General features: G+C 32.4%; 1 long non-coding RNA gene across 1 annotated transcript in view; it reads right to left on the reverse strand.

The window, feature by feature from the left end:
* Nucleotides 1–25,190, reverse strand: part of LOC135842897 (uncharacterized) — a 26,639-nt gene continuing 1,449 nt past the window's right edge. The window contains exon 2 of the long non-coding RNA XR_010558209.1: nt 1–25,138. This is a non-coding gene — a long non-coding RNA (uncharacterized LOC135842897). The remainder of the gene's footprint in view (nt 25,139–25,190) is intronic.

Raw genomic sequence — 25,190 nt, forward strand, 5'->3', positions numbered from 1 at the left:
TCAATATTTTAACATCGTTTAATTCGAACCAAATACATCGCAAAAATTTACATCACAGAAAAAGGTTAAAAAAAAACAACACGTACAAGTTGAAAAAAAATACAACAATAGGTAGATATTATTTATAGGAAAAGTATAAAAATGCAAAGTAACTTAATAAAAAAAATATATTAAAATAAAACTGAATAAAAAACAAAGCAACATAATACGGAATAGAGGCTCAAACCCATACTAAAATCCTCTAAGCATTAAAAAAGTGACAAATAGAAAAAATTTCAAGAAAGATGAAAAAATATAAGTGAAATATAGGTAGGTAAAAGGTAGAAAATTTCAACAATCAAAAAGATATTTAGAAAAGGTTAAGAAAGAAAATTAAAAGAATACATTTTGAGATCAGTTCTACCAAAATTATTACTGAAAAATTATAAGATTCCAGTTGAAATAGATGAAAATATCCATAAATATGCAATAATAATTCAACATAAAAAGTAATTCAATATAGGTACTCAGATTATATGAGAGTCAATGAATAATTTGAAAACAATACATTAGGTACGATATTGAAATAGGACTCGACTATTTTTGAATAGGAAGTAGACTGAATAGAAATCAGGAAAGCTGCTATATTTTAGGCAAATGCATTCACCAAAATCTACTCACTCATTTGATAAACACCAGTTAAAAGTGTAATCAAGATTAAAAAATTAATCTCAATGTGTGCCCTTTAAAAACACCAGCATACAAGAATAGGCGAAATTTACAAGTCCTTGAAAATGGATATGTATCCAAGTTAACAGTAGTTTGGGTCACAGACCTGACAAATAATTTGATGAACAATCACCAACAGCCAATAGAAAAATGAAAATAAAATGGCATAAGTTCATAAGGACTTGAGGCAACACATTCGCAACCATAACGGTTATCTCAACAACCACAGAGTGAACTAATAGGCGAATCAATAGCAGCAGAAAAAAAGTACTTACAGGAAAACTATTTAGGTAGGTACTTACAAATAAGTATACAATTGATGAAAAAATCAATCACAATAGGTTTTAGAAAATTATAACAGAATAAAATAATATTCAAGGAGTAAAATTAAATATATAACAGCAACAATGTAAGTATTAACTAATTCAGTCATCAGCTGTGTGAAAAAGGATACTTTTGGCTCAGTATCAATTGACATCACCATAAACTTGATAGGCTCTTCCATAGAACTTTGACTTGACTAAAGTTGAACTCATGGATGGACAATATCAGGTTTACAATGAAGATTACAAATATTTTTACATAAATAAAGTTTGTATAATTACATATATGATCATTATCTTTAACAATTTTATAAACATTAGGGCTTATTCAGTGTTTGAAAAAAAAGTTTTTTTTTATTGTTTAAAACAATAATTTTCTTGTTTCAAAGTGTCGATTTATAATTACTAAGCACTCTGAATTTAGCATATTCACACTGTTTTTTTTTCTTTCAATTCTGAGTCAATAATACGATTTTGACTTTGAGCAAATCGTGAATATTAGTAACAGGTATTTTATTCATATAATTTGGTGAGAAATCTAGCGGATTCTGATTCCAAACATGAAACAGTGGGAAGAAAAATTGGGTCCTCTGATATATCAAGTCGTTTAGGAGTCTCCAGCGACTTTTTGAAAATAGTAAATTTCTGAAACTTAAAATTTCATTAAATGGAGATGAAAAGAGGAAATCTACTCCGCACTCCAATTTTAGCACTCTCTGAAGAATACTTCAGAAAATCAAAATCTAACCAAAAAACTAGCCATCTCATCACCCTTGAGAAAAAATATAAAACTAATGGTGATTTTTTTTTTTTTTTGTTTTCATGTTGATGCAGATAGCAGACAATCCCAGAAAGGACGACATGGGTAAATTGAAATCGAAGAGATTAGAAGCATTTGTAAACGCATTCAGTGCGTTCAATGGTAAGGAAAAAGAAATTTTTTTTCCATGTACCTAAATACAGTAAATACCCTGATGCATTTTTTTAAAAACCAACTAATTATGTTTAAAAAGAAAAATAATACAATGAAAAAACTAATTGTAAATATTTTTTTTGATAGTGAAATTCAGACCAAACCAAAACTGGGCATATCTGATCGATGGAATCATTGTGGATAAAAATTGTCTCGAATTAAAAGGGAAATTAAAATTTCTAATATTTACATAAAAATCAAAATTTGCTTGTATTTTGTTTAACTTAGATGCCCAGAGGAAAAATTATGAATTCACCAAAAAACCAGTCCTGGGGCTGGTGGAAGTTTATATTGTAGAGAACGCCGAACGGGCAGCTGAACTACAAGGTTTGGGGCCATGCCCCAACCAAGGTAGTTATTCCTACTGTAATAACACTATATGGAATGAGTATGATTACAGACATTATCAATAAACCGAAAGAATAATTTTAATTACTACTTAACCTTTACCTATTTTTGTTTCATCTCTCCGCTTTATTTCTAATGAAGTAATGATGATCCATCCATTGTTATAGATACTGAGATATGACAATGAACTATTGAATATAAGTGCTTTTTTTCCTTAATTGGTCTCGACTATTATTTTTTCAATAAAACAATCCCAAAGAATTAGGCTCTTTCTAGGTACGACGTGTAACAGCTGAAATAAACAGCTGATTGAAAAAAATGTTCACTTTCAGATGAATATGTGCAATACATGACAACAATGGTTTCTGAAGAAACGAGTAAGTATTGAAAAAAGGTCTAAAGACCACTCAAAATTACATTTCGAACAAAACACGCTAAAAACCAAATTTAACCTTTCGATACCTTTTCGATAAGAATAAACCTGTCATCATGAATTCGACTATAGTCTGTCTCATTTAACTTGACCTCTCAAAAATTTCCTACGTTGCCAAAATGTGCAATGTTTTGATGTTTACAACTGCATAATTTCGTTACATAATACAACAAAGTCAAGCATTGCCCATGAAAAATAATATTTACTGGCTTCCAAAAATGAAAATACTGTAAATGTAATGTTATCAGTACCTATTTTCACAATTAAAATTACATTTTTTGTGTCATTTTCCATTATTATTATTAAAGATCGTGCTTATTACTTCAAATTATCTTCAAATAAGTACGTAAATTTCATTTTCATATTTTTCATTTAAAAAAAAAAAATCAGCATTGTTCATTTTGCTTTACTTTGCCGCATTTGCCGCGTAAGGTGATGTTGACTTTACTATTTGTTTTCTTTTGAAATTATTTGTGGCAACTGTGCGTTGTATTTACACAATGCGATAGAGTAGTGTGTAAGTATTGGTAATGGTCAAGTTAAATGAGACAGACTATAGAAGACCATTCTTTTACATCAATACTATTCAAAATTTGAAACACTTTCGACATTGAATTTATACCCCTATGAGCTCTCTTCTAGCCATAGGGCAAATTTAATGAAAAGAGGAATGAAAAATTGTAATTCTCAATGCATATTAGTACCCACTCAGTGTAGAAATTTTGTTCCTGAGACAAATTGGAAATATTTGTTCCTTTTCCAGCAACTAAAAAATGAAAAAATTCATTCCCACATACATTTTAGCTTTAGACCAAGCACGTCTGAAGATTTGGAAAGAATAACACCCTTATAGATAAGTATTTAATTTATTTATCAACAAACGTGTTTAGTGGTGATATTGTGTGAGTTTGATATGTACTATACCAAAATAAATTATTATTATACTTATTAATAGTTCAGTCAAATAAAGAAATTCAGATTATTGTCATCTGGACCTTCTCAAAGTTCTACCAAAGTAGTAAACTTTTGGTTTGAAGTTTTGAATGAAGTGAACTATCACAGATTTACTTATTTGAAGTAATAATATTCAATTATACATACCTGAATATTTAAAAAGAATAAATCTTCTGTAATTTAAGTAAAATTTTGCATTTTATCTATACTCTGTATTATTTCAGAAAATGAATTATTATTATTTATTTGAAGTTTGTTTTTTTTTCATTTTGTAATAAAAGTAGGTACCTACCTATATTACTAAATAAGTGTTCAATTTTGTACTCTGTCAAGTTTTACGATTTCAACTTTCATCAAATGACAGAAATTGACAAAATGATGAATTATTTTTAAGAGTTCGGTGAGCTCAAATTTATTAGTATAACCTACTAAGAAAAACAAGTAGGTAAGAAAATAGGTAAGTGAATTAAAAAATTCAAAATGAATGGTAGGCCTAGGTAAATAAATATACTCATTCAAAACTCGAAGGTACATGAGAATCGTCTTATATAGGTACCTAAGATGTTGGAAAATATCAAGAAGGTATAGGTATAAAACAGACCTACTTTGCAGTGTGCATTAATTGAATGGTTTCTTTATAAGTATTCTTGTAGTGAAATTTCCTCTATAGGTATCACATTCACAATGCTAAACCATGTCAAATTGAGTTGCAAGGAGGGAGGTGAACTTCAAAATTTCTCGTATTTGTTTCAACCTCGACCATAAATTAGTCTCAAAATAAGGAAAGGGGAATGGGGTGAGAAGGGGGCTCAAAATTGAATATTTTGGATAATTATCATAAATGCGTGTGTGTCTAAATACAAGGTTTTGACAAAACTGTGAAACTAAAAGAACAAAAGCTACACTTTTCAGTGTCAGTTTTAGTTTTTTCAAAAAAAAAAAAAAACAAAAAACGTAAAAATTGAAAAAAGAAAATAAAAACGGGAATTTTAAAAATGAAGAAGAACGATTGACTCGATGAGGAACAGGCAGATGAGGTATACCTAATATGTACTATCAGAGGTATTGTGATACGTAGGAAGAAGCGATTTTTGGTGGATTCCGCATGTTGGAAAAAAAGCGAATTTGAACCAAACTAGCAATAGCACGATGCACGATTTAAAAACAAGAGAACTGATTTTTTAAAAAACTGACAAAAAATTTAGTTTCAAATTTTGTTTTTTGTTTGTTTTTTCGTTTCATTTTCCAATAATTCAACCAGTTTTCAGTTTCAGTTTTGACAGTTTTGACTTTTTGAATCACTGATTTACAATTTTGAATTATATATTTTTCTCGTCAGCAATGAAGATCTAAAGAGGAAGGGAAAAGGGGAGGTGAGAAGAGGAATCAGATTAAAATTTTTGAATAGTCAAGTATAATTCCTAATTTTGAATAAAATACTTAAACTGTGGTAAAATAAATATAAATTTCGAGAATTATTCGTCTAAATTTTTCAATTTTTTGTATCCTTTTATTTTTTTGAGTAAATTTTCGACTTGAAAGTATGACGTTAAATTGGCTTGAAAGAAAATGTAATCTTGAAATGGGAAGAGGTCGTACGTTGAAATTTAATTCAAACCACATAAGCGATTTTATTAAGAAAAAGTATTATAAAGTATGTTTCGTTTAATGTGAATTATAATTGGAAGAAAGATTAATGAAGTTAAATTTCTATGTGTTAATCGTATAATTCAACCAATGACAAATGACATATTATAAGTATGTTTTGATGGTCGTTGGTGAAAAAAAAGTTCTTGTATATGGGTGAGGATAGCAAAATATACCTAGGTAATTTTTTCTAGAAAAATTGAAATTTCGCCGCACTTGAAAGAGTTAAGAGAGAGGCACACGAAATCTATAAATTTTATCGCTCAGGTTTTCGACCATAAGAGACAACTGGGCATAATGGCCGACGTTTCGATTCGAAAAACGGCCAAGTAGGTATATTGAGAAGAAAATTTATCCAAAATCATCCTCAATTCCAATCACGTCCTCTATAGTGCGGCATTTCTCAACAAAAAAACATTTAAGAACTTGTAGGTATAGGTACCTATACAAATCAAAATAGGAAAACAAAAAACCGCTATCAATATCTGACTCCTATGATTACCCAGTCAGTATCTATAAAAATACGTAAAAAATATATAAATGACGATCTTGGTCTATTTCTTTACATTTAAGGTAAATGGCGTTATTATTATTTTTTTAAAACTATATTAATTAGGTAGGTATATCGCCGTGATTGCGACTCATTATAGGTAATTATTCTGGCTTGTGTTGAACTTCCAGTATTTAAAAAAGCCATTGGTCGTTAACCAACTTATAATATTTCGTTATCAAAAATCCGCGACCTCTTCGTCGTTGATAGGGAATTTATTATCACTACATAACATGTCCCCGGATACCATTATCATTATATTTTATGCTAGTGGAAATTTTTCTTATCGTTGTATGTAGGAGTGTAAAGTTCAGTAGCGTTTGTTATCATTATAGTTGAATGGGTCCCGTAGCAGTGTACTTGTTTGTCTTGTCTTTATATATAAAAAAAACAATCCTTCCAAATATAGTAAGTAATTTTCATTTTTTTTTCAATTATATAATATGTACCTATACGTGTGTCTCGTCTCCAAAGATCTTCATATTATTTTTCCTCGTTCTTCGTTCGCGAACACTTTTTATCCTCTTCGAGAATACTTGAGAGAATCGACGAGATTCCCATCGGAGTGATGAATTTTGCGAATTTGATGATGGATGCTTTCGTACACCAGTATTTTTTATTTTTTCGAGTGGAGTAATTTCCAAAAAAAAAAAAAATGTAATGATATCGGCGGTTACCTAAGTATTTAAATTCGGACGATAGTGTCGTATTGGTTGAATAATGTTACGATCGAGAAGAGGCGATAATGTTTTATTTATGTTAACTGTATATTTGCTTACGTATTTACCAGTTCATGATGTCATTTTGACGAATGATTTATGGTTTTTGGTTGCCTGCTTGTACCTCTACCTATAGTCATATATTCTTGGTTTTTATGTCGCGTACGTTATTGGATAGATATTTTCATTTATTTTGCGGCGACTGGTACTTGATGAAAATATGGTACACGTATTTTTCTTGAAACAAACTCCGGATGCCTACTTTTTTTTTTTTAAATCGAATTTTCTCATAGTGAAGAAATCATTGAAATGAGTATTTTGGAAGCTGTTTGCAAAGACCACTCGTTTCAAATTTCGTTACAGGTATTAGTAGGTAAATAAATTGATCGAATTTTAATCGACGTTGAGAATTTCACGTCGATTACTATAAACGTAGACCAAAAAATATCTAGGTCTTTAGGAGGGCCTATAATCGAGCAAAACTGCCATCGTGGTCGTTGTACACTTGAATAATGTAAACGAAATGGTAGAAATTTCATTCTGGTCGCAAGAAACACGCGGTCAATTTCTTTGCTCGTGCAAACATCTCAACTACATTATAAATTTCGCTTAATATCCGCCCAAAGGTTAAATAAACCCGGCAAAATGTTCGTATTACGAATGGAATCTCAACTTGGTAATCCTCATAGCCCTACATACCTGGATGAATTCGCTCGAATTCCTATATACGTATAGACCTAACATTACAACCTCATCGTGTAATCAGATTACAATAGATTCGTAAAAATTCCCCTCCCCTTCCTCCCAATATTATTATTAATCGATTTTCGCCCTTAATATTGGCTCTATTATGTGTACAAGTACAAAATATCGAGGAAAAAAAATTGGAAATTTTAATTTCCTATTCGTTTGTCGAGCACGTAATATACGTCCTACAGCCTACAGGCGTATAAAAGAAGACAATAATTGCAAATTCTTTGAGCAAAAGAAACGTACCTACTCGTAGAGGTAAGGTACCACTCTCTATATACAGAGCCAGGTTAACGTGGTATTCGGAAACGAAAAAGCATTTTGGTATTCCAACGCCTTAATGTACCTAAAATTACGTTAACAAACCTCTCTTTGTTGAGTTAGCAATGAAAATGGAAAATAAGGCCGCCTGCGAAAGGCGTCAAGAGTCGAAGACACTTGCTCTTCAGCGAGTAAAAACTATTTTCGAATTCAACTTTCGTACAGTCTGCTTCTGTGTGCGCGTGTGTTGGCGCGAAATACTGTATAGTCGAACCAACTTCCCTGTTGTACAGCTCTCTCTCTCTCTCTCAAATGTACAGATATTTATTAAGTTTATTTGACTTGTAAAACTCGCGAAATTTACTATATAAATGCTCGACAAAACAAAAATAACAGCTATATACCTACTCGTACTTACGAGTGCATTTGAAAACAGCGCGAAAAAAAAAATGACAAAGAGATACCTACTCCCATAATATAAGAAATTTTACGACATGCTATAGGAATGGAATAGTGACGAAAAAAAAAAGAATTTCAATAATTGCCAAGTGGAATCGGTTATAGTATTATGGAAAACGTGAGAGCATTTTCCCCTCGGGCTAATATCCGTCGAGAATTTTGACTTTTAACCATATTTCCACGTACGACGGAAATGTGTTCTTTTTTCCTCTACTACGCCAAAGACCACAATTTCCATTTCTAATTTCCTACCTCGCGGTAATTGTATATCTCACTTCATCACCTCGCAAGAAGAATATAAAAGGCAGGCGTGCCAAACTCTGCAGGCAACGTAAATAAAACTAATAATGTTTACTACTACACGTCTCGTTCGTCGATCCGAGCCATCGAATTCTCCTAAAACTCGTATATAAAACGGTTTTAAAAACTCAAGAAAAGTAATTCACTTAAGTACACTCGAAAATGTTTTAATATATCAAAAGTATTAAGTATCCGACGTTGAGAGAAACTCCAATATCTTCGCTCCCGGTATGGAAGTATGGGATTTTTTCGAACTGAAGTGATAGGCAGAGGTACATTACATACCATGTTAACTTCTCAATGAGTGCGATACTTACGAGACAAAAATGTTGAACAGCGATCAAGCTCTAATGAAAGAGCTCGTTTAATAGACGTAACCCAAATACTCATAATTGATGTACTTGTGGCACCATTTTATATACTTTACACACGTTCAGGCACCAAAATTTACACTGTGGCACCACCAAATGGTGCCACAACGTATTTTATTTAAAATCGTGTGGAATGACATCAGGGCACTGCCAGGAGTCGTTAGGCAAATTTTTGTAATGGTGCCACAACGACATTTAAAAGTCCCTTTTAATATACTGGTAAAATTATATGTGCCCGCGTCTAGAAAAAGGGTACTAAGGGTAATTTTTTCAAAATTTTTTTTATTTTTTATTTTTATGTAAAATTTCGTCAAAATTCGAATGAGACCGGTCCCAGACCCGTAGAGTGCTTTTTAAGCGCGCTACACGCGTTTTAAGTGAGTAAAGTCGAAAAATAAATTTTTAAAAAAATTGGAATTTTAGGGTTTTGATCAAATTTTATTTTTCTTTCAGGGTAACTTGGGTGAAATATTTTTTTTTTTTGATTCTTATGTAAAATTTCATGAAAATTCGAATGAGACCAGTTCATTTTTCATTTTCAATTGAAATCATTTTTAATAATTATTAGTTTGCACAAAAATTCATTATTCATTGTTCAAAAGCAAAAAAAAAATGATTAAATTAGATTTTCTATAAAAATTCAACTCGTAAAAATAAAAATCGCAAAAAAAAATTTTGAAAAATTTTCATGCCCGAGGCGGGACTCGATCTCTGTACCTTTCGCTCCGCGAGCGGGTGCCTCTTTCAACAATATACATATTGCTAAACACCGTCGAAAACTACATCATCACTCGAAGTTTCACGTTTTTACACTCAAATTACGTGAAAATACAAACGTAAACTTTAAACCGCTCTCCTGTAAAATTTACGTTTTTACCCTTAGTACCCTTTTACTAGACGTGGGCACATATAGTCAACAGACGTTGTGGCACCATTTTCAGGTCTCATTGGTTTTCAATGTATTCTTTTGTAAAAATTCGTTGTAAAATGTTTCGATTAGATGGCGCTGTTGCTTATACTATACCCTTAATCATCACTCTATACTCATATAATATAGAGGCACCAGTTGGTTTTTATTAATGAATAAACCGTTGCCTGAAAAACACTCGCGTAAAATGACTAAGTTTTCTTCACTTGCTACCTGGTGCCACAACGACGTTCAACTAAATGGTGCCATAACGTTACAAAAGTAGATATTGAGTGTGAATCACTTTTTGTGTTTGGTGGGGGGGGGGGGGGGGGTAAACAAAAAGCACAAAATTCTTGAATTAGCTGTGATGAAAGGAAAGGAGGTGAGATCGCAGCAGTACCACTGCATTTTTTATACAAACACAGAGCTGGAAAGAAAACTGAAAATGTTTCAATTGTTCTGATTTTTCAAATTCTGATATGGATTGAACAAAATTTCGAATTGAACTTCAGAATTTTTTTTTGAGCTGAAAAAAATCGATTGATCCCTTAATTTTTAATGAATTTTCGAAAGATCTGAAAATGATCAGGTCTTTGAAAACATATTCCATACGTATTCTGGATCATTAAGCAACTGTTTTTTTGTTTTGATTTTTTTTATGAAGTTTTTTCCACTTTGGAATTATTTAATACAAAATATAGCTTCCCAAAATTGGTTTTTAAGATTGGCCCAATTTTCTTACAGCTTTCTCAAGTAGGTACGCAGGAGGCACATTTCAAAAATATAAAAAATTACATAATACATAAATTAGAGTTCATTTAACAGGTTTTTCCGAGTTCAAAAAATTCAATAGATAGGAACTCAGGGTCAATTTTCAACAAGAATTGAATGATTTTTAAAAGAAGAAGAAGAGAATGATGAAAACTGGAACTCTGAAAAAATATTGTGATCTACCTTCTCGCCATCACTTTGAAAGCGCCAAAATGTTTAAAATTTCATTATTTTTGAGAAAAAACAAATTTTTGAAAACAATACCTACTAAAATACAGGGGCTTTGAATTAATTTACGTAATCAAAAAAGTATAATTCGAATCATCATAATCAGTTTTGGGCCTTTTTTTGGGAAGGTTTTTTTTACCTAATCCTTCTTTACATGACAGAGTGGTCAGCTATGCAATCTATGCGACAGAAATGAAAATTCCATTTTTTTAAAATTTGAAATAATTTCAATTTGAGGGGTAAATTTGATTTGTTTTGAACTTTTTATGCAAAAAATAGGGTTATTTTTGGAAATTTTTCACTATTTTTTTAAAAAAAATTGAAATATTTTTCAAATTTGAGGGATTCTGATTTGTTTTGAAATTTGTATACGAAAAATAGGTTTATTTTTAAAAAATTTCGCCCAGTGCATTGCACCGGGTGAAAATCTTCGCCCGGTGCAAGCGCCCGCTTGCACATGGGCTTCCGCCGCCGGCCCTGCTGCTGACAAACGACGAATTAGAAAAAAAAGAAGAAGAATGTGTACCTCGAGATCATCGACCTTGCAGCTTAAATTTGTTCACTTCATGTTCACTTCATTAGAACAACTGTGCAGTATGTAGTAATGAAATGCAGTGTTGCCAACCCCAAATTCCCAAAAATCCTTTGTTTCAGAGAAAAAAATCCCAGCTTTTACTAAAAATCCCTAAATTTTTTCTATGTATTATAAGGCCTTAGGACTGTATTCATAGACATTACTTATGGATCACTTGGCTAAAAAGTGAATTTTGATTCAGTTTTTCTTGTAAACGAATAAAAATGTCATATTTTTAAAGTGATAAATCGATACTTCGGAATTAAATTTCTCAATTTATCTACAAAAAATATATTTTTTTTTCAAAAATCCAATAATGCCTGAAAAAATTGCTTCAAAATTCATCACTTAGCCAAGCTAAGTTACCCGGTTGGCAAAACGGCATTTTTTAGACAGTGTATCTGACTAGGGTTATGACCACATATCAGTCAGAATGCATTTTCTGACTGTGGTTCTGAGTGTGGATCTCCACTCAATCTTCTGACAAGTCAGCGCCATCTTGGAATATAAAAAAAAAATGCTTGCTTGTGATTGGTTCATTGTAGTCAAGACTGCGAATCTTACTGTCAAAAACAGCAATTTCTGACCGCAGAAATTACAATCACACCATCTCGTGTTCCTGAGACTTTTTACTATAAATTGAGTACATATGCGACGTAATATAAAGTATCCGTTTGAAGAATTACGAATTTCAAAAATCAATCTGCTCTCGCTCTATTCGAATCAAGTTCAATCATATTTTCAACAATATAAAAATTCTACGATAAGTACGGAGGTACTGTTAAGATTAACATTTTAAAAATCTGAAAAGTCTGGAAACGAATTTCTCGCATCAATAATAATATTAAATTGTAATTTCAGCTTATAACTTCTCATGAATTGGAAGATCAAAAAATAATTATTCCGCCAGACATTTCCTGTTCTGCATGTATATTTGTGATAGGCATTTCGCGAACACCCCTTATATTCAGATTTCCTTTTCTACATAGCAGATGAGGCGTGCCGAACGAGGGGGGGGGGGTTGACTTACTTCCCCAGACGAAAAAATGTTGGCAAAAAGTTGGGAATTTTTGGGAACAGTTGGACGAGTTGGGAAATTTAAGTGAAGTTGGGAAATGGGAAGAAGTTGTGTAAACTGGGAAAATCAAACATCTTTAACCAATAACCATGTTTTTTTAAATTCTGGAATTATAAATTTTCAAAAACTTCTTCATTTCCTTTCTCTGACCAACGTTAAATAGAAAATTGACTTCTCCTACTGAAATAAAAAAAAAATGTCTTATATTTTCCAACTAAAATTCAATCCAATTCAATCCAATCTGAACTTCCAGAAACTTCCAATTTCTGTTGAAATATCAAAAAATGATTCTGGTACATTTTCCCGAATCCGGATACCCGAATGGACATTTTTTCTAATGTTTTTTTCCCTAAGACCGTTTATTTGGATACACAGGTATCTGACGTTGGTGACATTTCACCATCACCTAGTTCATCATCCTCACAATCCTCTTCAAGTTCAAGCTCAGAAGACAGAATCTTAGTCTTTCAGGGATTAAGTACAATGATGAAGTTGTAGAAGAAGCCGATGATCCAATTAATGTGGAATTTGAGCGATATAAAGCCTTCAAACTTCCAAAAAATGGTACATTTGATCCATTGAAATGGTGGAAAACAAATGCAGGGATGTTTCCGTTCCTTGCACGCATAGCTCGAAAATTTCTGGCTATGCCAGCTAGTAGTGCCAGCAGTGAACGCTGCTTTAGTATTACTGGGTGAATACCAAGGTGAATACTAGTTAAAATACGAATGTCTCTCTCCCATGAAAATGTATGTAGATGCCTGCATTTTCTTACATAATACTGGTAGGTGTACGTAGATTGGTAGTGTATTCGATCAACTTTTTTTTAGGAAACTACCCAAAATTTTATAGTGCAAATCCGTCTTTCGATAATTTTCGGCAAATTTTTGAAGCATTGATCGGCTAATCATAATTAGGGTATCGGTATACCTTCAAATTGCAGTTCTCCCGAATACTTTGTTTGAAATTCTGATTTTTCCCTCTCCATTTTTCCCCAGAAATTGCGCAAAAATCAAAAATTGTTCCTTAACACACCATGCTTGTGAAGAAATTTTTAGCTAATTTTCATTGTAGCAAATTAGCAATAAAAAAATCCAATCATGTTTAAGGTCAAGTAGGTACATGTAGAGACAGATGCGTAATATGAATGAAAGTAATGTTTTGTTTATATATGTATAACTTGTGTATTTTATAAAAACAAATTTATTGCACTGTTTTCCAATCTTTTAAAAAATGTTCTGTCATTTCATAAATTTTTTAATCCATGTTCCACCAATTTTCAAAATATTTTAAGATATTTCAAGCAATTTCTCTGTAATGTTCCTAATTGTACAGTGATCATTTTTCAAATTCTGTTTTATAGGCGGATAGATTGGACAATTTTTGTCCTTAAATTTTGATCGAATGTAATATGCAACAAACTTTCTGCTATAGTTACTTTACGCAATTTTTCATTTCTCATTCTTCAATCAGGTGAAGGTGGCATTCCGAAATGTAGTATTATGCAATCCCTATTCCCTGGTGCCCGAATACTACGAGCAGATTAAATTTTTTGTACAATTTGCAATAAGAGGTTTATTTTTTGTTCAATTTGCAATAGGAGGGTTCAAAATCAGGGCCTTCCACCTGCAGCCGACTTCGTAGCGTATTGAAATTAGTTTGCAGAATGAATTTTGGCTTTCCAACTCTATTTGATGAAATTTTGTGGGAATTTCGAGTTTCAAAAATCTGCTGGAGACTCCATAACTGCTTAAAACGGTTTGAAACAGTTTCCAATCAATTTGACATGTTGAAAATGGCGCATATTCCAAATTTCAGCTTTATAGGTCAGTTTGGTAAAATTTTATTTTTTCCCACATTTTCATCCAAAATTTGATTTTCAAAAATTCACCAAAAATCGAAAAAGGCGCTTCAGCACTTGAAATTTCGACAGGTGATGAATTTTTGCCTGCTCTTTCGATCTACCTCTGTACGGTTTAAAAAATGTCGTGCAATTCCTATGTTAAAACGCAAAATCTGCGGCCTGAAATGTTCCTTAGGACTCCCCCTTTCAGAAAAACGCTGTCCCGGATGATTGACGGGGGCGGTGCATTATGAGGACCCTCCGACTATATTTTTTAAATTTTTTTCAAAATTGGAATTTCTTTAAAAATACCATCGCAGTTTTCAAGTGAAGAAATAAAAATATCGCTTAAAAAGTATCACTTTTATACCTATCGAAATACAAATTTTCTAACGCTTTCGTCCTCACTCGGGTTTGTCCACTTTTCTTTTCAAAATTGATAATCTTTCAAATTATGAAATTTTAACCGCTAAAAAATAATCTCGTTACATACAGGAATATCGTTTTTGGTTCATTCAAAATGTAAATTCGTAAAAGTTTTTGCAATCATTTAGCTGTGGCTTGTTCTGCTTTTTTCTCAAAATCAAATTCCTACAGAAACATTATTTTTATAGGTCTCTCAAAATCAGTTTTTTTAAAATTTATATTTGGGCCCTCAAACATCTCAAATAGAAAATGAAAATGTTTAAAAGTCGTATGAGTAAATAATGATATATGATATCAATCGACAAAATTGGTATTTTATGTGTATCTTTTGGCAATGCAGTTTTGTCCCCTGAAATAGGTAAATTGACATTATATTTGCCCCAAATTGTGCAGGTGTATGTAATTAAATTTTTAAACTTTCATTCAGCTATGCCAATGCATTTATGTACTTACTCGGATGCTTAATTTTAGAAAAAAAATCAATCTTTTCTAAAAATGTTTGGGTCAATTTTTGGAATTTCAAAAAATTACATGATGTAACATTGATCACATTTTGTAATTTTGTTTAAAACTTCAAAGTTTCTTCATCATTATCACTTATTTGTTTTTTTTTCTCAAGGTAACTGATTCCTGCAATTTTAATGATCCCATTCGCAAATTTTAAAAGCCTATACAATATGTACGTCTATGTATTACGTAATAACATTTCACTATGATTCGTATTTTTTTTTTCATTGATTTTGAAAACCGATTTTCTTCAAGCATTTTAATTCAATGCCTGTATAGAAAACCTTTTTTATACATTTCTTGAAGATATGCAAAATAAATGATTCAGTAATAAACTATTATTCGTTTTTAAATCCGCCTGTTTAGTGTTTTCAATCAGCACCGATCAGCTGACAAAAATGAAAAAGGATTAACAAGAAGCTCCGCCCACAGGTACACTGACATTCAAACACTACGCAGCGTATATGAGCACGGTACGTGTATGCGTGTGTGAGCCAGTATCCAAAAGCGATACCGATAATGATGGCATTGATGGCAACAGTTTTATTAACGACAACGACATCGTTTCAAATAAACTTGTTAGCCATCGTTCCGGGCTTTAGGGGCTCTACCTCTACCTCACCTCACCTCCTAAGGATGTAGACAACATCCTAAACAATCTTCAAAATCGGTTAATATGAGGCTGAGAAAAGTGTTATGCGGAAGTTTCTCAATGGTACCCACCTTCCATGATAATATCAACCCGGACGCTCTCGGAGACCATTTCACCCCTCTTCGGCGCCTATAGCCTTTATGCATTTCTTAGAAAACCCTCCTTCTTTAAGAAGGAAAGTTGATACATCATTAGATCGAAAAGACGTCGATTTTTTTTAAGTAACCACACATTTTTTGCTAAAATGCAATGCGGAGGAGAAAATGGCGAAAAACTTTCTACACGTTTTAGAAGAAAGTCCCCTAGTTCTCCCGTGCTAAAATATAATACATTTATTAAAAGAAAAAATTGTGAAAAGCGTATTTTTGACCCTGGGAATAGCCAATGGGTAGTAAGTACTTTGGAAAATAAACAAATTTTGTTGACTATGAATTTTTGCCTAACTTTAAAATTGAAAGGGCTAAAAATATTTTAAAATATATATTTTTTTTAATACGTATATGTATGCGTTTAGCAATTAGGGACTTTGTGGTGGATCGATGTTTTTTTTAATTGACGTTTAGGGTTATTTTTTCAATGAGGAATCCAGTGGTGCAATCAGTTTCACCGTAAGTGGTCAAACATCAACTGTACACTGCACTAAACTTACCTGAATGTGAGTAAGGCCTGAGTAAAGTTTCGAGAAAAACGCCTCTAAAGATTGAAGTTATGAAATTTTTTTTTTTAATAGGTATTGGAAGTATGGATTCCAGCATGAAATTTAACGCTGAATCCAATGCAGTTGTTGTTGTTTAAAAAAAAAAATTTCTTGATACAGAACAGATGAAAACTGATAAGGGACCTTGTGGTGATTTTTTTTCATAAAGATTGATCTAGCGGCAAAACGAAGCATCTTACAAAAAATTACTTCTGACCAAAATTGCAGAGAATTTTTCGTCAGTTTCGCATTAATGACGTCACACCTTCCGTGCATGCGGGTATTAAAAAAAATTTCCATGACAAAAATTGTGGAGGATGAAACAACGAACATTTTCATATAAAAATTTTCAACTTTACCTTCTCCTGCGACAAAAAAATCATACGCCAAAAAATGACAAATTTTTTTCTCATAAATTAAAAAAAAATATCTACGGTGCCGATGCGGTGATGTCAAACTGATCAAACATCGTGATTTTTAGGAACTTCGTAATTTTAAAATGCCATTACTCTGTGAGAAAATCATTTTGGAAAGTGGGATTGGTCTTATTATGTTGCCAAGGCTTCAGGGAACACGAATCCGTTGTCGCATCAAAAAGGACATATGACAACTTATACCCCTCTTGAAGTGATTAGTTTTTTTCTAGGATCCTTAGTTTTTGAGCTTTTCTCAAAAAACTGAAATTCCATTATAATGAATGAGCAAATTTCATTTTTCTGAAGTGTTCCATTCTTAATTTTTTTTTGTTTGGTACGAACCAATAAAAAGTACACTTCTTGTGATTATTTTCCATCTTAAAAATGTTCAAAACTATCAGAACTGTTTTTCAACACTGTTGTATGTACGAAATGTACTCAAACAAAGAGGATTTCTTTGTGATTATCATCTGAAAAGAAAAGTGAGTGTATATTGTCGAAAAAGATGAAAATTGAACCAACTGAGCTGCTTCACTTATTACAATTCAAACAAATTATTCATCAAAATTAGTATTTTTTCGTTTTTTCATCCTGAGATTTTTTTCAAGGAAATGGACTTCCGTTTTATTCAAGAGGTAAAAAAACTATGGTTTTTTGTGTGATGACAACTTTTCAGTTTATTATTTTTCTTCAAAATTTTTCAATATTTTGAATGATGATTTTATTTTTCTGAAAAATTTGATAAATTGAAAAGCAAAAGCTTTTGATAAGTATTCCAACAGGCATAAAACAATGAAATTTGAAAAATGATGATTTTTCTTGAAAAGTTCAATTAAAAAGAAAAGTAAACAGCCCCAAAAAGCTCTCGAAAATCAGTATTTTCAAGAGCTAAAAAAAGATTGTTTTTTGTGTGATGAGTACGTAATAGAGACGATAAATTGCCATTGAAAAACGGTCAGTTTGAAAAATAAAATCATTATATGTATCAACCACAACTCACAAATTTCCATTCAGTTGCAAATTTTTAACATTTTGAACACTTCTACAGGGTGTCTACAGAATTTCAAAAACAACCACCATCTTCCAAAATATGTTCACCCCCCCCCCCAACGAAACAATTTTTTTCATTTTATATAATGAACGAACTCAAAAGCTTCAAAATGTTGTTTGAATGATCATTTTTTTTTTTCAAATCAAGAAGCTCTCAATGAGTAATTTAACTTGTAAAAATCAAACAAACACGAGCCCTTCGCAGACACCCTGTTATACAAATTATTTTCTTATATTTTCGTCTTTGAATTTATAGTACCCACTCCGAATCTGAACTAGTTTCCAATTTCCATTGACGAATTGCAGTCATCAATTTTTTTTCAAGGTAATCCAACAAACCATTTGATGCACACGTTTTTTGGGAGGGGCCTTCTTTTCAACAGTAGCATCTTGACGATAGTACGTGCACGGAGCTTTACATTTGCTTCGTTGAAGTACTAAAATTTGAGTCATCACCAGGCTTTTTCATCTTTCACCCCCAAGTACCTTTTCTTTTTTAATGTTTCACCACAAGGTCCCTGAGCGTTATTTGTAATATCACCTCAGCGGAAATGCCTAGGGCAAAGCGACTTATACAGGGTGCTGCAGAAGACTTCAACCAACCAGAAAACGAAAAATCGATTTTTTCGATAAAATTTCGATAATTCGATGTTTTGTCTCTCCACATTACTTTATTTGGTTGTTCAATTTTTACTTTTATTTTGGAATAAACTTTTGAAATTTTATTTATTTAATCAGGGATGGGGCGCATATGGATCAATAGCACGCCCTGTATGACGATTTTCCGGGACAACTTTTTTCTTAAAGGGGGAGTCCTAAGAAACATTTCTAGCCCTTGTCCTCAAAAAAAAAACTTGGTCCTACTCACAAAATGGCGGCCATTTTGAATGACTGGGCAGCCGAAATCACAGATTTTGCGTTCCAACATAGGACTTGCACGAAATTTTTTAAACCTTACAAAAGTAGATCGAAAGACCGGGCAAAAATTTATCACCTGACAAAATTCCAAGTACTCGAGTGCCTTTTTCGATTTTTGACAAGTTTTTGAAAATCAAATTTACGCCAAAAATGAGGGAAAAATCAAAATCTTACCAAATTGACCTAGAAAGCTGAAATTTAGAATATACCCTATTTTCGATCTGCCAAATCGATTGGAAACTGTTTCAAACCGTTTAGAGCAGTTCTGGAGCCTCCAGCAGATTCTTAAAACTTGAAATTTCCCCAAAATTTCATCAAATAGAGTTGGAAAGACGAAATTCATTCTGCAAACTAGTTTCAATACGCTACGAAGTCGACTTCAGGTGGATATCAACTTTAGGACTCCACCTTTAAGAAAAAAGTTGTCCCGGAGGATCGGTAGGGGGTGCAATTGATCCTTATGCGGCCCTCGACTAATTACCTTTAAATTATTTTTGGGTGAGGAAAGGTGCATAGCAGGGTTGAAATTCAAAATTATGGGATATTGGGATTCGACGCAAGAAATGCATACTTATTACTTACACTTTGGTTCAAGTTTGAAAAAAATCGGCCGAGTCAATCTTGAGAAAAAAATTAAAAACGATTTTCGATTTTTGAGGAATTCCTCAAGAACCACTCAAGAGTTGAGGTTCAAAACTCACTGGGAAAATACTTATTTTGAGGGTACCTATGCATCACATAAGTTTCACTTCCGAAGATCTTTGGGACCGCTGGACCATACTCATCTTTCGAGGACCTTTTTTAAAAATAGCCCGGCATATGACATATACAGAGTAATACCCCCCCCCCAACCTTCATCAATCCTTCAAAAAATTAATAAAATTATTAATTTTTAAGAAAATGGATGAAGATCGAAATAACACCAACGTGCCGAAAAAAGCTCCAAAGCCTACCGTAGTGCCATGTAAGTTTAATTTTAAAACTTTTTTGCTACAATTAAAGGGTGCCATTTATCGGCAGTGGTGTGTGATTAATATTTTTATTTTCAGTTGAACTTGATTGTGAAATCAGAGATCGTAACCCGCGGGTTAATTTCAAAACTGAGATCGGTCCGCTGATGGCGTCTGCCGTAGTGGTCCTTTTTGTGTCCGTGCTGAGTTGGAGAATGATAAAAATGTGAAGAGTTTAAATTTAGTTTTTTTTTTAATAATATACCTATAATAATGAATTCGCCAATTTAACGTAAAATCTGATTTAAAATTTTTTTTCTCTTTCTTTCATCTGTTTTTCGGTTTCTATTTTGTTACTGTTTTGTTGTTTCTTTATCGATTTTTAATATATAGGAAAAAGAAAAATCGTAATTTTTTTGAAAAAATTCATTGGTGAATGAAGTATGGAGATTTTTCCTTGACAAATAATTTAGCGGGGAACCGTAGTTCAAAAATTAGAACTCCGGTTTTAAAATTTTCTTTCTTTTCATAAAATCTCGCTAAAATCTAATCGACAAAAATTATGTCACGAGTTGAATATTTCAACTTTAACAAAGCGAGATACTCAGCCTTATTAGCAAGCAACAACGTTACAATGTGGACAGTGCAACGTTGCCAATACGAGCATATATGTGACTAGGGGGCTCCGCCCCCTGGCCGCTTCGCGGCCCAACCCCCCTGAATACTCAACATAAAATTTTAAAAAAATGTTTATCCAAAAAACGCACTTTTCACCTGAAAAATTTTTTGCAAAAAAAGTTCAAGAAGTATTCATTTCTACTCCTAAAAATGACCTGAAAACCCCATTTTTTGAATGAAAAAATATCAATGACTAAAAAATGTCAACCATTTTCAACGAAGATTGCGGTAAAGTACTCATCATTTTTTTGTCCAATAATTATGAAAAATTCGTGCTTTCCTCCAAAAATAGTCAGTTTTGCTTTTTCCTTAAAACTGTAAAAATTCTCGGTTGTTTACAAAAAGTTCTATCAAGTTATATTTTTTCAAAAAAAATGTCCAAAAGTCTTCTCTATTGCTGGAAATTCTAGCTTTTTCGTAGTTGAAAAGTCTCTTTTTTCAACGTAAAATTGCCATAAGTTTCAAAGTGAAAAATCTGACTTTTTGGAAACAAAAATTGCGAAAAGGTGTACTTAATTTCTTATTTTCAAAAATTGCTCATCTTTACTAAAACTATCTAATTGTTGCTTTAAGTTTTTTTTTCTTCAAAATCATCTGAAAGCTCAGCTTAGGTAAGTATTTTCCAGAAATAAATTGCCAAAGTATCTTTTTTTGCCAATAATTCTCACAAAGTTTGCTGAAATTGTCAAAATTTCGTTGTTTGCCAAAAATTGTAAAAATCGTACATACTTACCTAGTTGTTTTTTCAAAAAATTTCGAATTTTTTATGTTTTTTAAAAAAATTGTCGAAGTGTCTCGCTTTTTTGCCAGAAACTCTCAGAAAACCCCTTTTATTGAAACTGTCAGTCTCGTTTTATTTTTCCTAGAATTGCCTTTTTCGTCAGAAATTGCCAAAATCCTTTCTCACTTTGTTACCAAAAAATTATCAAAAAGTCTCGACTTTTCATCAAAAAGTTTTGAAATAGTTAGGTAAAGGTTATAGAGAGAACCGATGATAAAATATTTCAAGCAATTATTTAAATAGGTAGGTAAACAAAATCAAATTAAAAGCCCACATCTGCACATTATTCAAAATTTCAATGTCAGAAATAATTGCGGGGAACGAAGTCGAAGGCGCATATATCGAGACTGACCTAACTTTAAGTACCTTAAATCTGTCTCTGAAGTTTTCTATGGAGTAGGTGAATATGAGGCTCAAGATTGATAATTGGCTAAAATTTAAAAAATGTAACTTCTCGTTATGATTAACAGAAGACTGAAACCTACCATTTGAATATTTGAAAAAATTAAGACCCTTTTCTAGTTTCTTTTTGACAAACTAATTTTCAAAATATACTTTCAACCCTCCCCCCCCCAACGGGCACAAGAGTCACAAAAGTTGATCAAATCTCTTAATTACACAGTCATAGTAAATCATTAAATCGAGGTGTCTGCCTCTGCATGGATTTCAATTTTTAGAAAAAGCATGGCCTGAAATCCCCATACCCAAAATTTTGTCTTCTCAGATTGATTTCACGATTTTTGACGATTTTTCAAAAATCCAAAATTGACCACTTTCGGTGATGTATGCTCGTTTAAAAAATAAGGGTACATATTCAGGTATATTCAGGTATTTATTAGGTACAAATTATGAAAATTAGTTCCAAAAATAATATCAACTTTTGCTCATTCTGGAGCCTCCACTTTTCTGAAAAAGACACAGATAACTTGGACAGCTAAAAATCAAGTTGCGACCTATTCTCAACCCAACCCCCACAATCGCTCCTCTAGCTGCGCCCTCAAAACTCGCTCACGCCCCCCAAACCCCCCGTCGATCTCTCTTTTCTCTCTCAGAACTCGTTTTTTCGAGGTTGCCACCAAGTCTCTCTCAACTACGTATGTATTTGTAAAATGCAGCTAGAGAATACAAATTTTTCAAAAAGTTTATTTAGGTACGAAGAAGAAATTGTTTGCTAAGCATTTGCCATATTAAATTTTTGCTGCAGTGTTACCAAGTGATAAATTTTTAATAATTATTGAGCTTTAGGAACGAAGCGATAATGCGATGCATTTCTTATTGCTAAGCATTTTCCATAAATTTTTTTGCTACAGTGTTACCAAATGATAAATTTTTAATAATTATTGAGCTTTTTAGAGCTTTAAATTGCTCCAGAAGCTTTCCTAATTGACACTTCGAACTTTTTAGATTTTTCCTGATGACCTGTTATCAAACCCTTTCCACATCTCAAATTTGAGCTTTCTAGCTATCATAGTTTCCATAATCATTCCAGTAATCAGTAACATCCGGCAATATGTATATAGATAATACAATGACCCGCTGACTAGCGTTTGAAAAACAATTATTAAATAATAGCGGCAATGGAAAAATAACCCGTCGATATTTTGTTAAAAAGTCGTATTCTTTCGATAAACCTTTTTAATTTTACCACTTAAATTAAAAAATTACACGCCTCATCAACACTTCTCGAAAGATTAAAATACACCAACAGAGTTAAAAAGCGTAACCATTAAAAATTTGACTAAAAACAAACAAGTAAAAACCGAGAAACCCTTAGAAGACCACTAAAATTATAAAACGACTAATTTTCCAAGAAAAATCCAAAAGGGAAGGATAAAGGGGTAAATCGCAAGACGATCCCAACAATCAAACTGTAACAAGATTTAGTATGTGATTATCAGTGTTCAAAAACACAATCTTTGTTGTGATTAACTAGTAGGTACTTCATAACAATATTCGATATTCATGATAGCTCATTCTCAAAGAAATTCGGCAGGTTTATTATGCAATAATTTTATAATCGTGAGAGTGATTAATTTTTGGAAAATTTCGTTGCTCATTTTCTGTCGTGATTTGCTGCAATTCCGAATAGACAAGTGCAATTCGAATGCTATCTATTCTACCTAAATAATCGATGCCGAAAGTAAGTGTTTTTAACAATACATCGTAGTTTACCGAGCTTCATTCATATGGTATTTGTGTGAGCTCGACTACCTATGTACTAGATAATGAGTATTGTTACTTTTTTCATTCATAAACTCTTTCGCTTCGTATTAAGAATACTAGGTATATTATATACATACACAGACTTACGAATCAAAAGAAAATTCAATACAGTTGTCATATAGTTTATAAATCATAATAACTTTAGAATCACTGCTAAAAATTGTATGGTATTGAATTTCGTGGAGAAACGAAGAAAAAACACACTTTGACGAGTATTCGACAAGGTGTTCAATTGAAATATCGTGGATCGACTGACGCGCACAGAATTCAAGTCCAGTATTGGGAACAGGGTGTTTCGCAACGTTTTCTCTGTTAAGAGCTAAAAGGGGTTAAGTCCAAACGTGCCAATTTTGATGTGTGACATATCAATTGTTAGGTTTTCGAAGTTACAGATTCCAAATTTGGCATCCATTTTTCGATTAAAGTAGTATTTTTGACAAAGATGTTTTCAAATTTTTTTAAATAATTACTTATTGCTTTTTTTTTCTTGAAATTTTGTAAGTACTTTCCCAAAAAAATGGATCTTTTTTTCATTTGCTTATGAATGCCGTGCACTCCAGTCCAGTATTTCCAGAAGGTTCCAAGTGGATATGAGGCTCAAGTGACACACCTTCACGAGGCACCAAGTCATATTCCATCATCAGCCATAATCATTTTTTATTTTGAAACGTTTAGAGTAAAAGTGGGACAAGTCCATCAACTTTAATGAGCCATATATCTTGAACACGTGAATACTTTTCAATCGGACCAATCTTAGAAATTGTCTAAAATGAACCTCTACCAGTGCGGGGTGTCTAACAAAATTTCAAAATGAAAAAATAGGACTCAAGTAGACGTTCCAAAATTTTAAAATTCGAATGATGATTACTTTAAGAAAAAAAATTCAAACTTGAAAAAAAAAGCAAACAAGCCTGAGTAAAGCGAGGCCAAAAGCTTTGAAAAATTCAACCATGTTTTCAAAAAAACAAAAGGTTTCTTTACGGAAAGAAAAGTTTATTTTTCTGATTCAAACATGACCATTTCTTGAATTTGTAGAATAAGTCTTCGACGATGTATGCGGGAAAAGAAGAGGAAATAGCCCGAGCGAAGCGAGGACAAAAGCTCTCAAAAATGTGTAATTCAAAATCTAAAAAAGTCGAAAAATGAGTCCTTTTCTACAAAATTTGTTTAAAATTCGAGGAAAAATTGAAAATTTTACGAAGTCTTATTGAAAAAAAAGTGGGACTTTAGTAGGACTAATAGGACCTGTTAGACAACTTTCAGTGGCCTGAGTGACGTTTCTGATAATTTTTCAGTTTTTGAATAAAGTAAGTTTTTTGCTTCTCCTGAAAAGTTGCATTTTGTGTAGCCTGGCTACACAGACTACCAATACTTACCTATCTACAACTTAGGTACTTTATCAATTGTTCTGGAACTTACCCTGAACACAATAACTTTATTCTTTAATAAAACCCTCGACATAAGGGAACATCGTTTACGCTGTTGTCATTCGGAAGAAAATAGAAGAAGCTGTCCAATGCAGTAAAAGGAATATCAGTGGGCACGTAGAACAGTCTCTCGACTGAACGAGACCAATGGTAATCCAAAGAAAGCGGCGATCTAGCGAAAAAGCGACGAAGTAGCGGAACATGATCGAGTACCTGAAATCATACACAGTAATTAGGCAAGACTATCTTTATTATACCATGAATG

This window comes from Planococcus citri, chromosome 4, assembly GCF_950023065.1.
Source record: "Planococcus citri chromosome 4, ihPlaCitr1.1, whole genome shotgun sequence".
Classification (NCBI taxonomy): Eukaryota; Metazoa; Arthropoda; class Insecta; order Hemiptera; family Pseudococcidae; genus Planococcus; species Planococcus citri.